The 14,197-nt window shown below is 39.4% G+C and overlaps 2 long non-coding RNA genes across 2 annotated transcripts in view; both read left to right on the top strand.

Moving 5' to 3' along the window:
* The window catches only part of LOC121137634, a 46,519-nt gene extending 35,911 nt beyond the window's left edge, over positions 1–10,608 (top strand). The window contains exons 4-5 of the long non-coding RNA XR_005874921.1: positions 6,869–6,969; positions 10,549–10,608. This is a non-coding gene — a long non-coding RNA (uncharacterized LOC121137634). The remainder of the gene's footprint in view (positions 1–6,868; positions 6,970–10,548) is intronic.
* Positions 10,601–13,639, top strand: LOC121137635. Its single transcript, XR_005874922.1, has 3 exons — positions 10,601–10,657; positions 13,001–13,214; positions 13,581–13,639. It is a non-coding gene; the product is annotated as an uncharacterized LOC121137635 (long non-coding RNA).
* The last annotated feature ends 558 nt before the right edge of the window (positions 13,640–14,197 follow it).

The following is a 14,197-nucleotide window of genomic DNA, read 5'->3' as shown; positions in this document are numbered from 1 at the left end:
ACAGAAAAACCATTCTAGTGCTTTACATAACTATGTGGGAATAATAGCTCACGACAAACGGTTACGGTTGTGACTGGTTAGAATAGGGGAGGTGAATAGTTCCAACCACAGAACAATGATATGGGAAACACGGTCACCTGACTAGTGCAGTATACAATGGCCATGCATATATTGAAATATCACACTGAAGCCTGTAAGGTGGGTCAATGGTTTAAGTATCTGCTCCAGAAGCATGAGGACATGAGTTTAGATCCCCAGAACCAATATAAAAGCTAGACAGTCATGGTGATTCCAGCCTGTAAAACAGTGTTCAGAAAGTAGAGACCTTAGGCTAACTGAAATGCTGGAATAGGCAGACTTGGTGAGTTCAGTCCTCTGTGAGAGACCCTGTCTCAATAAATAAAGTGGAAAGCAATTGAGCAAAACCTGACATCAATTCAGGTCTTCATACACCTGCACATATCCCTGCATGTGCACCCATGCACACAAGTGTGAATGCACATTTTTTTCCTAGCACTTTTGTGCTAAGAGAAACTCAACTTGCCTAGGTGATAGCTTTGGGTGAGATATTTCTCCATATATCCCACAGCCCGTATATGGTGTTTTAGGGTCTCCCAACATTAGAAATATAGAACTTGAAGGTTCCAAAGAACCGCAACAACGAAAGCAGACCCTAGTAAAAGCAAGATGCAGTCTGACACATTAAGAAGTATCAGAGAGAACAAGTGCTATAATAGATATGCTCCTGACCTTGAAAATGAGCTTCAGAAGCAGACAGGATAAAGTAGAGCCTAGGACAGATTGGGAAGTGATAGAGGAGCCTTCTACCAGATTGGTCTAGAAGTTCCAGCCGCTGCTGTGGGCTCATACAGCCGCAGTGAGCTCTGAGAGGCCATCTCAGTTATTTTTATTCAGCTCAGTTCAGCAGCACTCACTCAGTGTTCCCTGTTCACCTCAGCACATCCCATGCATAGGCAAATATTAAATTGGTATTGTGCTCAAATGATGGCTTAGTAGATCAGTCATGCAGGGACTGAATCACATCTCCAAAGCAAGCCATAGAAAAGAACTGACCATGCTTATTTCAGAAGATGGAGGGAGGGTAGGAGAACTGCTGAAAAGCAAAATAGCAATTAAAAAAAGAAAAAAGAAAGGAGCTGGCGTAGTGAGAGAAGGCTTGAGAAATGCATAATCCAACTGAAAGAAAATCTAGTGGGTGGAGGAATGAATGCATCAAAAACAGAGCAACCCAAAAGTTGAACAAAGTAGTTTTGGATGAAAATTCAAAGTATTAAACACCCATAGGTTCATATTAATATAAATTACGGGATAGACAAATACATTGGGGAAAAGAGACTGTTTTCTTCTGTTGAAGTCATAATATATGAATATATTTCTGCTTCAAAGTGGGGAACAGGACTGGGGAGATAGTTCAGTCAGCAATACACATGTCTTGTAAGCATAAGAGCCTATGTTTGATCCCCAGGACAGTTGATACTATGGTACTTGTTTTTAATCCTAGTGCTGAGGAGGTGGGGACAGGTGGATCACTCAGACTCACTAGCAGAGTAGTTTACCTGGTGAATTCCAGGCCAGAGACCTTGTTTCAAAAATGCCACAAAGGACAGTGCCTGAAGAACTATTAAGGTTTTCTTCTGGCCTCTACATGTACACATACAAATGTGCAATAACACACACACACACACACACACACACACACACACACACACACACACACGGTGGGGTGGATATAAAGCCCTAATCTTTACCTTTACCTGCAGGGTATGCAGTATGCATACTGACTTTGTTCTGAAGAGCTCAACTTGGGAAGAGGTTTAGGGATGGTAGTTAACTTAACTACTGAACAGTCGTCACCCAGGTGATCAAGATCACTGTCAGCATGTGCCCTTGATATGGCATGATGCACATACCAGCTTATTTGTGTTCTTTGCCCACAAATTTATAGTCAACTTCTAATCAGAAAACTCTCCACTGAGTTATAAGAGCCAGTTAGAAACAAGCCTAAGCTAAGACCGAGCTTTCATAGTTCATAATAAGTCTCCATGTTATTTTATTTTATTTTTTTTTGTGAGCTGGTGGCTCAAAGAAAAATCCACCTATAATGAGCCCATTCCTCCATTTGTCTCAGTTAGTGCATTATCTCACTAAGAAAAGGAAACTGGGGCTCTCGCCATACAATAATTTTAAAGATTTATTGTATTTTTAAAGTGTGTGTGCACACGCATGCACACACACACACACACACACACACATACACGAATGTAGATATCCACAGAGGACAGAGGCATTCATTCCCTCTGTCACTTGAGTTACAGGCAGTAGTGAGCTGCCCAGTGTGGATGCTGGGAACCTAACTGGGATTCTGTATGTGCTCTTAGCCACTGAGACATCTCTCCAGTGCCTCTCCCTGTTTTTATATTTTCAGTACATAGTAGAGTTGGTGCCAGTGTCAGTTGTGCATGGTGTATATGGTAAGTTGAAGTTCTCTGTTAGATATTAGCCACTGTGTATGCTTTCTAAAGCTTACCTTCCCTTGCTTAGATATTAGTATGAGAAAGAGTGAAGTGCAGTTAAATATTTATGGCAGCTTCCTTTGACCTTCAATGGGCTTTCTTTTGGAGACCAGGGAGAAAAGACAGCAAGTAAATGGCCATATTTCTCTGTCCTAAAACCCATGCTTGTCTCCTGCTAAGCATTGGGCTTCTGATTTTGACATATACAGCTATCTTTTCATCAGCATTTCCTTCTTCCTTCTACAACAATGTGTCAATTTAAGAAGTCAAAGTACTTCTAAATAATCTATATACCCAGCATCTAAGCAATTCCTCATATGCTACCCCAACTCTAAGGTCTCTTTGTGAGCTTATAAGCAGTATGCTCCAGGGCTCTCTGTTTGCAAGAGATTAGTTCTCTTGCTGTCCATGAGGCTATCTCCAAGTTCACCTGTGTGATTTATATTTAATCCACACTTAAGACCCCCATGAGTTGACTAGATTGCCTGACTGTTGGATTCAATGATAGTCAAAATCAAGGGCTGACACTTCCATAAAAAACATTTGCTATGCCTGAAGAATTGGCTCAATGGTTAAGAGCATGTGCTATTCTTGCAAAGAACCAGAGTTCAATTCCCAACACCCACATCAGGCAGCTCACGACCACGTAAAATTGCAGCTCCAGTGGATCTGACACCGTCTTCTGACCTCCAAAGGTGTCTACATACAAGTAGCATTCATTTACACAAACACATACACAGATGTATAAATAAAAATTAAAAATCTAAATCTAAAAGGAAATGCATTCAAGTCATCCAGTTGTACTTGCTCCAGTTCTATCATATAGAAACATTACACTAATGAACTCTTTTGGTATTAGATGCACTAACCTATTATGGATACTGTGGAGAAATACTATCAAGACTCTGGTCTCAGGATATCCTACAATATAAGTAATTTTGACTTTTAGGTCAGGCAAATTTTTGGTTATCATTGTGACTTTGATTATCACAGCACTGAGGAGACAGTCAGCCCTCATGAGACAGATGAAGTTGTGGAAGTTTAAAAGCTGAGGTAAGCCTTTAGAAACACATTGACCTTACAGAAGGTGTGACTGTGGACTGATTAAACCCTTCTCTACACCACTGACCATCAACTCAGGGAGTTTTGTTTTGTGGTGTTCTTAAGACCTAAACATCGTCTCTTTCCAGTATGTATTTATTTAACTTTGGCACAAATTAACATTCTTAGGGAGCTGGACTTTCCATCAGGCTCTAATTTATAGAGAAATTATTTTTCCTTAATGATTATTATTGATTGTTAATCAAGGGAAGTGAAGAATCAAGACAGGAACTGGTGAGATCAGAGGACATTGGAGTGAAATCAGAATTTGTCTCAGAATATCCAGAGGGGAGACCAGCAGATCTGTTTGCCTATTTGTCTACCTATCTCTCCATGTGAGCATATAAATTATTTCCTTACTTTCTTTTTAGACTTCAGACTTCAAATGAAAGTCAGATAGTGACTAATAAGACATGTGTGTCCCGTCTTCTGTGTCTAAGGCTGTTACTCTGAGTTCCTTGCCTCACAGCAGTGCTTAGCTTTCTACATAGGAAACCTAAACCCTAACTGTGTGGCCTCCCTTCTTCCTGAGATCCTCTCCATTCTTCTGTGCCTACATTATTTATCAGGAAAGAGACTCTCTAAGGTGTTGATGGAAGTGTTTTGGGGACGAGATGGACAGTGGCTTGGAAAAGGAAATGAATTTCCTGTTGGTTCAACTGAGGATAGATGAGGACTTTGAAATATGTTTGTCTCTCACTCGTAGTCATTTTCCTGAGAGATCCTCACTATCAGTAAGAATTATAACCTCTGAGATGCTTTCCCTAATGAAATTCTATTTTAATTTTGATAATGTAGCACTCGATTAGGAAGACTTTAATTGACTTGCTTTCTGGAGGTTTAAAATGATTTTGAGTTTTTTTTTTTCCTAGACAGTAGCTCAGTTCTTCAGAGTGAAGCAGTGTGGTCCCTGCCTGGGCTGGTTCAGGTTCAGTTCAGGTCATCAAGTTATTTAAACAGTGTTGGCTGTGGTTGTGGGCAGAATCCCTTCAGCAGCTGACCTGAAACCTCCAAGCAGGTAGAATGACGTGTCTTGGATTGCAGACCACTGTGGTTATTAGTTCCCAACCCTGAGTATTCCTTAGGCTCTGGGCGTTCTATAAGTCCTACACATGAGCCACCTGCCAGACCTTGAACACCCCTGTGAACATTACTCCCATTGAAGAGGAGAGATGACTGAGTCTCAGAGAGGATGACTAGTTTGTACAAAGTCTCATAACTACTTAATAAGGCTGGAATTTGCATCTGAAATTATGCCCACTTCCAATATACTGAAAGTATACTGAAGGTGACAGAAGCACTCAGAGACCCAAAAATTCCTCTCAATCACTGTCTCTTTCTAATTTCTCCTTGGGAGGAGGGGTGGGAGAAGGTTACAGTTTTTAATATTTAGACTGTCTCTAAAACTGTAGTATCTGTTGGCAGAGATCAGTATCTGGTGTTTTAATCACTTCTTTTATTGCAGTGACAAAATGGCTGAAAAAAAAACTCTTAAGGCAAAAGGGTTTATTTCGACTCACAGTCCAAGGGTGCAGTCTATCATGGCAGAGAAGACATGGCAGCAGGAGCCCAAGGCAGCTGGTCATAGTGCCTCTGCAGCCTGGAAGCAGAGAGAGATGAATGCTGGTACTCAGCTCCCTTTCTTCTTGATATTCAGTCCAGGGCTCCAACCCACGGGATGGTCCCATCCATAGTTAGAGTAGATCTGACCTTCTTAATAAACCCAGGCTGGAAACACTCTCACAGACACATACAGAGATTGAGTTCCGCAGTGAATTCTAAGCCTTAGTAAGTTGACGATCAAGAGTAGCCACCGTACCTGCCAGGAAAGATCTTCTAAATGGCTACAACCCATCAAATTAAACTTCATGGATTGTGAAATGAACCCTTAATTTGTATGTGTAAGCAAGAAGAAAATTACATTAATTCAAATGATTTGATGAATGTATATATCATTATTAGTTTCTTGTAAAAGTAGGTCCAGATTCTACCAAACTTCAATTTGTATAGTTTTTCATTCATTTCTACACCAAAAGGAAAATTTTATTTTTATGTGTCTGTATGAATGTGAGTGGACCATCCAACAGTCTGTGATCTTGGGTGGAATAAAAGAGAGGTCCTAGTGCAGATCTTCCTTCGCTGCCCAACTGTGTGCCATTCCATTCCTCCCACCCCTGAAACTGTGAGCCAAAGCAAGCCCTTCATCCCTTAAGTTATTCATGCCAGGGATTTTGTCACATAAATGCCAAGTTTGATTAACATTGGCTGACCCTTTGAGATGTGGCTGCAAGCATTGGATTCTTTCCTGTTCTTACCTGTCTCCTCACTGACACCCAGATTCAGGGAGTCTGGATCAGTCCCAAGCTGGCCTCTCAGCCACCAGTCTGGGGTCCAGGAGCTCCTCCTTGTTCAGGTCAGATGTTTCTGTGGGTTTCACCATCCCGGTCATAACCCCTTTGCTCATCATTCCTCTCTCTCTACAACTGGTTTCCAGGAGTTCAGTTCAGTATTTAGCTGTGGGTGCTGGAGCACTGTCTTTTCTAAGGCTCTTTTTGCAAACAGTAGACTGGGAGACGTCAGAATTCACGGCCATATGAGTCACTCTCTTTTCTTCATCTCTGTCTCTGTTTCTGTCTCTCTGTGTGTGTGTCTCTTCTCTCTGTTTCTGTTCTGTATGTGCCTGTGTCTCCCTCCCTCCCTCCCTCCCTCTCTCCCTCCCTCCCTAATTCCCCCCTCCATTGAATCCAGTCTTTCTGAAATAGAAGTGTACCCAGAACTAACTGGTGAGTTTATTAAACAATTGGATTAGATATCCTTTTAGAGTAAGTGTAGGGTGGGTCTCAGACATTTGCATTTTAAAGAGATTTATTGGTCATACTGATGCAGCCAGGGTAGGAGAGAAGGAAGAACTTTTGAAATCATAGACTTGCACAATCTCAACCAACCTGCTGCTGTGCTGACAGCTATCCCAAGATCTCATTGATTCTAAGGGGCAGTTTAATTTCAGGATATTAAAAGTTGAGAATAATGTGCAACTTTGCATTGATGGAATGTGATAAATCCCATTTCCTTTCAGTTTGAGCTGTGACATCATTTTCGGTCTGATTGATCATCGATTGACTTACATTTAATTCACTCATTCATCTATTTCTAATGTTCTCTGCTTATGCTCAAGATGAGCTGGAATGCTATCTACAGTTTTATCTAAACTTTCTTCCCTGCATTGTTTCCAGCAAGGATGAGGTTTGCTTCAGGCCCTGTCACATATATAAGGAGAGTGCAACCCTGCAGGCTGACATGAGCCACTCTGGTTTGGAAGTCTTTGTTGTAGGAGGTAAGGTCTTATCACCTCTCGTTGCTAGATAGTGCTTCTATGCCACAACATAACCATACTCAGGAGGCATTATGAGACAGTGAGCCATCCTTGTTGGGAGATGTCATTCTGTAAAAAATGTGTCTGGTTGGTTTGAATAAAGCACTGTTGGCCAATAGGGAAGCAAGATAGGTGGGACTAGGAGTTGAGGAGGATTCTGGGAAAGAGAGACACAGACAGTCACAATGTAGCCTCCAGAGGAATAAGAGGTCTGGACCCCTTTCTCTGGTAAGAGAAATACTTAGATTAACAATTATGGGTTAAATACTTAAGTCAGAGCTGGCCAGTAAGAAACAAGCAAACGGCCAACAGCTTCATAATTAATATAGCGTCCTGTGTTATTTGGGGACTGCAACTGTGGCAGGGCCCAGGCAGATGGCAGGGAAGGCTACACTCTACACATCCTGAAAACAGATTAGTTAGGATCAGCCTTTACTGTTGGATCCTACTGTGTTTCTCTTACATGAGTCTGGTTGTCTTCATGGGTAAAGTTTGAGCAGATCAATTTTTCAATTTTTGCTTCTGCTTCTATCCTGGTTTGTTTTCTGCTGCTGTGATGAAACATTGACCACAAGCGATGTGGGGAGGAAAGGGATTTTTCAGCTCAATGGTAGGTGGACCATTCTACTTAACCTGAATATTGTGCTGTCTATAGCTTGAGTCTAAATGGGCTGCCATATAGAGACATCACCAAGTAGATAGCTTATGGAAAATAGAGACTTAGCTCACAAGGTTCTACAGGTCAAAAAGACAAGAGCACAGTTCTAGAAGCTACTCGCCAACTAGGGTTCTTGTCCTGGCTTCCAGTTAGCTGTCTTCTTGGTGTTCAATCTAAAGTCAGAAAAAGAACAGGAATTCTCTGGGACCTCTTTAATAAGGGCATCAATCCCAATTCTGGGGACTGTACCCTCCTGACCTAATTACCTCCCTAACACTCAGCTTCTGATATCACCACATCAAGATTTAGGATTTGGACACATGGCTGTGGTGGGTGTGAAAATGCAGCCTTAAACTGACTCAGTACTTGGCACACACATAGGATATTTCTTCCTCCCAATGCCCCCATCAGTTTAACCACCAACCTCTGTTGATTGTACCCTTTTTTCTAATGACTCATCTCATCTTCACTTCTCCATCTCCACTGGCAATTCTCCTTATTCAGTTGTGATCAGGTCTCTCCTGGATCACCCCTGCAGGCTTCCAGCTGCTTTGTAGGCTCTATCTTTCCTGACTTCCCTCGAAGTGACCCTCTACCGGATTACTTCCTATTCTCCACACCTCTGTATGTTTAAATTTTTCTGTCCCCACAATTCCCTCCTCTACTTTTATTTTACTATGTCTCTGGATTCCACATATACTTGAAGTTTAATATATAAAATGAAAGATCCAAAGCTAAGATTCACATATGAGAGACTATATAGTGTTTGTCATTCTGGGCCTGGGTAGCCTTATTCAGTATACATTTTTGCCAATGAGAAACCTGACTTCTTTGAGTCTTGCCTACCCAATTCCAAAATGTCAATCTTTTAAGATTTCATTCTCTTCAAGCAGGAACTTGAAGATCATACTAGGACAGATATTAGTTGCACTTGAAATAATATTAAATTGTGACAAAATATAGAGCATTTGGCTTCATCATGTATTGCCACATCTATATTTTGTCTTTAACATTGTTATAATCCCATCCCATAAATAACCCATTGTGGTAGGACTCAACATTCACATGCTAGTAACTGATCCCGTATTTAGATCTTCTAATTCCTAACTTGGTGCTCATTTTCATGGTCAAAGCTATCCCATAACAGAGGTTCTGTTTCATGTTTAATATGTGAACCACTGAAGAATTAAATGGAGAGGAACCACAACAGCATCCCAAGGGCTGTTCTATCCATTCAGTGAGTGGACAGAATGATCTTCCTCTGATGTACTGTTCACTTAGATAAAGATGGTGATCTTCTACTGAACTCCAGCTGTGCAGGTTCACAGATGGGGAAGTCAGGACACCAGTTTAAGAAAACAGCAGGAGGAGCCATCCTTCCTTTTGGCAATATCCCCTTTTTTCTTTCTTCTTTGACTGTTTTATCTCATTTGTCCATTTGCTTGAGATAGTAACTGCTTTATTTTTAAGGTTGCAATCAATAATCCTGAAAATAGAAACAATATCAGCAGCTGCTGACATTTTTTATAGAGGTAGAGAAATCCAATGAACACACTCAAAGTTTTCTTCAGGAACGAGGTGTGGTATTTATTTGTTCCTTGTCCTGGGTGACCTGGGCTTTCTACCCTACCCAGGGTGCATCACAAAGCTGGCATGGGAGGGAGGAATGGCCGTGCTTAATTGAGGAAGAAGTAGTAACCCATCACCTGATCTGTTATAGGTGACATTTGCCTGGTTCACTAGGCAGCAGTTCTTTAAAGGGTTTTGAGGAATTGCTGCCAACAGCCTTAGTTTAACAGCTGTGCTGGGCTATCAAGGAGAATCCAGATGTGAGGACATTGGTAGGAAATAAAATCCACTCAGAGGAGGAGAATAATGGCTACCCTTGTGAGCCTAGCACTCCTGGGTCATTTACCATGTGACAGAAAAATACCAAAGGGGATCTGTGGGCATAAACAAACAGCATCCATGAAACACTGAAGTTGGACAATTAACAAGACCTTTTATCAATATTTTGACTGTCCCCCATTATCTAATTTCTGAGACATTTCCTAACAAATCAGTGGTGATGTGTACCGTGCATTCTTTTCCACCAGCTGCCTGGGTCCTGCTGCTATCTCAGACCCCAGATAACACATGAGACACTATATTAATTATGAAGCTGTTGGCTGTTTGCTATGATTTGTTAATGACTAGTTCTGACTTAATTATTAACCCGTAATTGCTAATATATATTTTTATAAGGTCTTACCTTACCAAAGACACAGCCTCATGCATCCTCTCTTCCTGGGATCACAATGTGGCTCTCCACCCTTGACTACATTTCCCAGAATCCTCCTCAGCTCCTAGTCCCCTATCTAGCTTCCCTATTGGCCAACAGTGCTTTATTTACAAACTGATAGGACAACATATACACAGAAGAACTTCTTCCATCATCTCCTTTTTTCTATCTAAATAAAAGAAAGGTTTTAACTTTAACATAGTCAAATTATATATAACAAAACAGTTGTCAAGTAAGAACTATAGTTAAACAATATTTAGTCCAATAACATTTAGTAAGACTTCAAGTAGTTTATCATCTATCCTATTTGTGTGAGTCTAAAGTCTTATATTTAGCTTATCTTTTATTATAACTAAGGAAAACTATAAGTATCTGTCTTCAACTCCATCAGAGACCACAGAAGATAATATATAAACACAAGAATTGACAGAGACATTGCTACCTGGACTGTCACCTGAAGTTCCTCTGTAACGTTGGGGCATCCATCTTCAGCCCATAGGCCACAGTGTGTCTGGAAGACTGCTCAACAAAGCAGGAAATTTTAAACTGTCTGCTTGCATTAACAGTTTGTCAGTCATTTTTTTGTGTGTGTGTCCTGTAGAATGTCTGGCAGACTCTACCATGAAGCAGTAACCCTTTAGGACTGTCCCATCAAGTTCAGCAGTCTCTTTCCTGTGGGTACTGCATGTCCAGTCTATCAAACAGCAAAGGTAAGAGCAGTTTCTTGCCCAAATGGCTAATTTTGCCATATTGAAAGCAAACTCCATTGTGAGTTTCTTCAATGCCCATCTTCCTCTCAGACATAATTGGTGTGTCAGGAGTAGCTGTGTCTCACTATCATGAAAAACTCTAAACCGTTTAAATGCCATATATTCTGTAGATCTTTGAAAGGTTTGAAGAATATATATATATGTATATATATATATTTCAAATGCATCTCTGTATATCTAGAAAACCTAACTAACCTAACTATAAGTTCTGACTATTATAGGTCACTATACACAATCTGTATTTAATTATGCACTACATTTTAAAAGATTAGTATAAACACAATACTTAAACAAGAGGAGAAATATATAAATAACAAAATTTAACTAAAATTTGTATCAATAAATGAAAATCCATACCAATACAAAGTATTCATTTCTATATCATATTCCTTTTTTCCATTTAGAAAGAGATTGACAGTGATAATTACCATTTATAAGCAACCCCATTTAAGTGAAAACAAAATTTACAAAGAGGAGATTCTATTAACTATTTAGGTTATAAAATAGATCTACAGATAATTAGACCACAGATAGTACAGATCAGGAGAGATCGTTACCAGACTCTTAACGATCATCAAAAACTACTAGGAGAAATTTCTCAACTACAGACAATTATTGGAGTAGAAGGGCATGATTTGAAACACCTAAAAATTGACATAAATAGTTCACGAATATTATCAGCTGAGGCTGAAAAAGAATTAGAGTGGGTAAAAAAGAGAATACTAGAAGAACACGTGGACCATGTAGATCCAAAACTAGACTGTATTCTGGTTATTTTACCATCTAGAGAATACCCCTCAGGGATTTTTAACGCAGAGGGAAGATATCATATTAGAATGAGTATTTCTGCCACATAAACAGAATTTAAAAACTGAAGACATATATAGAAAAGATCACTGATTTGATTTTAAAAGTCTTCATCAACTAACTGGAAGGGACCCAACAGAAATTATTGTACCTTTAACTAATAAAGAAATTTCCTCCTTATAGAAAGATAATAAATATTGGCTAAGGGCTTGCATTAACTTTTTGGGAACAATTAGTAACAATTATCCCAAAACAGAGAGAATCAAATTCATAAAGAAAAAAATTTGGATCCTCCCACATATTGTAAGAAAAATGCCAATCTCTGGAGTTCCTACATTCTACACTGATGCAAACAAGTCAGGATAGGCAGGTTATAAATCAGGAAATAGAAGTAGTTCAAAGCCCTTACAACTCTGTACAAAGGCAGAGTTGTACACCATTCTCATGATACTTATGGATTTTACAGAGCCTCTCAATATAGTTACTGACTCGCAATCTGCAGAGAGAGTTGTCTTTCGCATTGAGACCGCTGAATTTATTCCTGACCATATGGAATTAATTCATTGTTTATACAATTGCAGGAAATGATCAGGAATAGAACTCATCATATATATATGTCACACATCAGATCCCATAAGGGTCTGCCAGGTCCTCTAGCACAAGGTGATGATGAGATTGATTGTTTATTAATAGGAAGTGTGCTAGAAGCTTTAGAATTTTATAAAAAACGTCATGTTAATAGCAAAAGCTTACAAAAGGATTTTTCTATCACTTGGCAACAAGTCAAGGAAATAACTGTCCCACCTGTTCATCCTATAATCAAACTCCATTATCAGTAGACAGTAGTCCCAAAGGTATTTGCAGAAATGAAATTTGGCAAATGGATGTGTTTCACTTTCAAGAATTTGGAAGTTTAAAATATATGCACCATACCATAGACACATTTTCAGGATTCCAATGGGCTACCACTCTTAGCTCTGAAAAGGCTGATTCTGTTATTACACACCTCTTAGAGGTGATGGCTATCATGGGTATACCTGCACAAATAAAAATTGACAATGCTCCAGCATATGTCTCTAGAAAATTGGAAGTTTTTCAAATATTATAACATAAAGCACATACCTTATACCATAAATTCCACATTACAAGCAGTGGAAGAGAGATCTAGCCACACTTTAAAAGAAATGCTCCATAAACATCAAGGGGAAACAAAGACCCCCAAACACAGATTATATAATGCTTTATTAACATTAAACTTTTTAAATAATAATATGAAAGAACAAATAGCTGCAGAAAGACACTGGACTACAGAAAAAAACTTCTGAACTAAATTGGCCAGTGTATTTCAAGGATATAATGACCTCAGTGTGGAAACCAGGATATGTGTTACATTGGGGGAGGGGTTTCACCTTTGTTTCCACAGGAGAAGAAAAGCTTTGAATTCTATCAAAATTGATCAAAATTCATTCCGAACAGGAGAAACCTTGTGAGGAGGATAGATGACAGCTCATCCACAAAGTCATATTCCATGAGGTATATGGAGACCTCACAAAGGAAAGGAAAGTGTTTTGTTCTGGTCTTCACAGGAAAACCATCTCTAAGCAGTGAGAAGACAGTGAACATGTAGATACCTAAAGAAGGGAGGATGGCTACCCAAAGAACCATCAAACCAAGAAGAATCTAACATTTGGTATCAATGTCTAATTCTCTTAACTTTGTCCTTTTAATATCTGTTTCTCTTTACTTCCTAATACTCTTTTGTTCCCAATTCACTTAAACCAAAGCTGGCTTTGGAGTTGGATTTGACTCTTTTCCTCTAAATCCAAGCATGTTGTTAAAATAAAATTCAGAGATTCTGTATTATATAAAGGAGCCAATTGATGTAAGACAGAAGAAAACAAAATCTAGGGACTGTCATCTGTTTATGCTCGGTTCTTTCTCTGAAAGTCTAATTTCCCCTCATATTTACTATCTTCCTTATTGTTGCCTTTCCCTGTACACATACATGTAAAAGTTGAAATTTCTTTGTTGACATTAATGTTTGAATTTTCCACAGAGAACAAAGAATTTCCTAACAGCACTCTTCAAAAAACATCAGAAAGAAAATGGGGCCCCACTTCATTGACTCCACCTGATCTGACTTGATGCACCTGAACTGACAATTACCATCCTGAAACCGGTTTGGGACTACATCATTTTACACAACTCCAGACTAATTAACTGATATGGTTACCTTCTACAATCTGTCCAGAGCCTCAGACAAGAGCTTCAATCAACATTAGAACTTCAGTCAAGAACTTCATTCATGCATCTCCCATCAAACGGAGACTGGGTACACATGTTGTAGATAGTCTACTTGAGACTTATACTACACTAACATTTTCTTCCTACAGGATCCCATGAGGTTATCATTGTACCATTCCAGCAGGAAGTAATTTTAAGAATACTATACCCCCTTTTCCTACTGTTGATATTACAGGATAATTTATACCTGTTAGGGTTAGCTTTCAATTATTTAGGGTTGGGATTGGAAGAAGGTGTTCAGACTTGGGCACCTCTTTCAGATAAGTTTATGGTTTAGATGGGATAGATATGCTTAGGATACGATATAGGTAGAATATAGTTTGTTTATCACCTTCTATGTATATATGCTTTATATATATTTGAGACAAT

The sequence above is a fragment of the Mesocricetus auratus genome, unplaced genomic scaffold, assembly GCF_017639785.1.
Source record: "Mesocricetus auratus isolate SY011 unplaced genomic scaffold, BCM_Maur_2.0 Super-Scaffold_100691, whole genome shotgun sequence".
Lineage (NCBI taxonomy): Eukaryota > Metazoa > Chordata > Mammalia > Rodentia > Cricetidae > Mesocricetus > Mesocricetus auratus.
The sequence above is the reverse complement of the archived record's forward strand: the minus strand, read 5'-3'. Positions and strand labels throughout refer to the sequence as shown.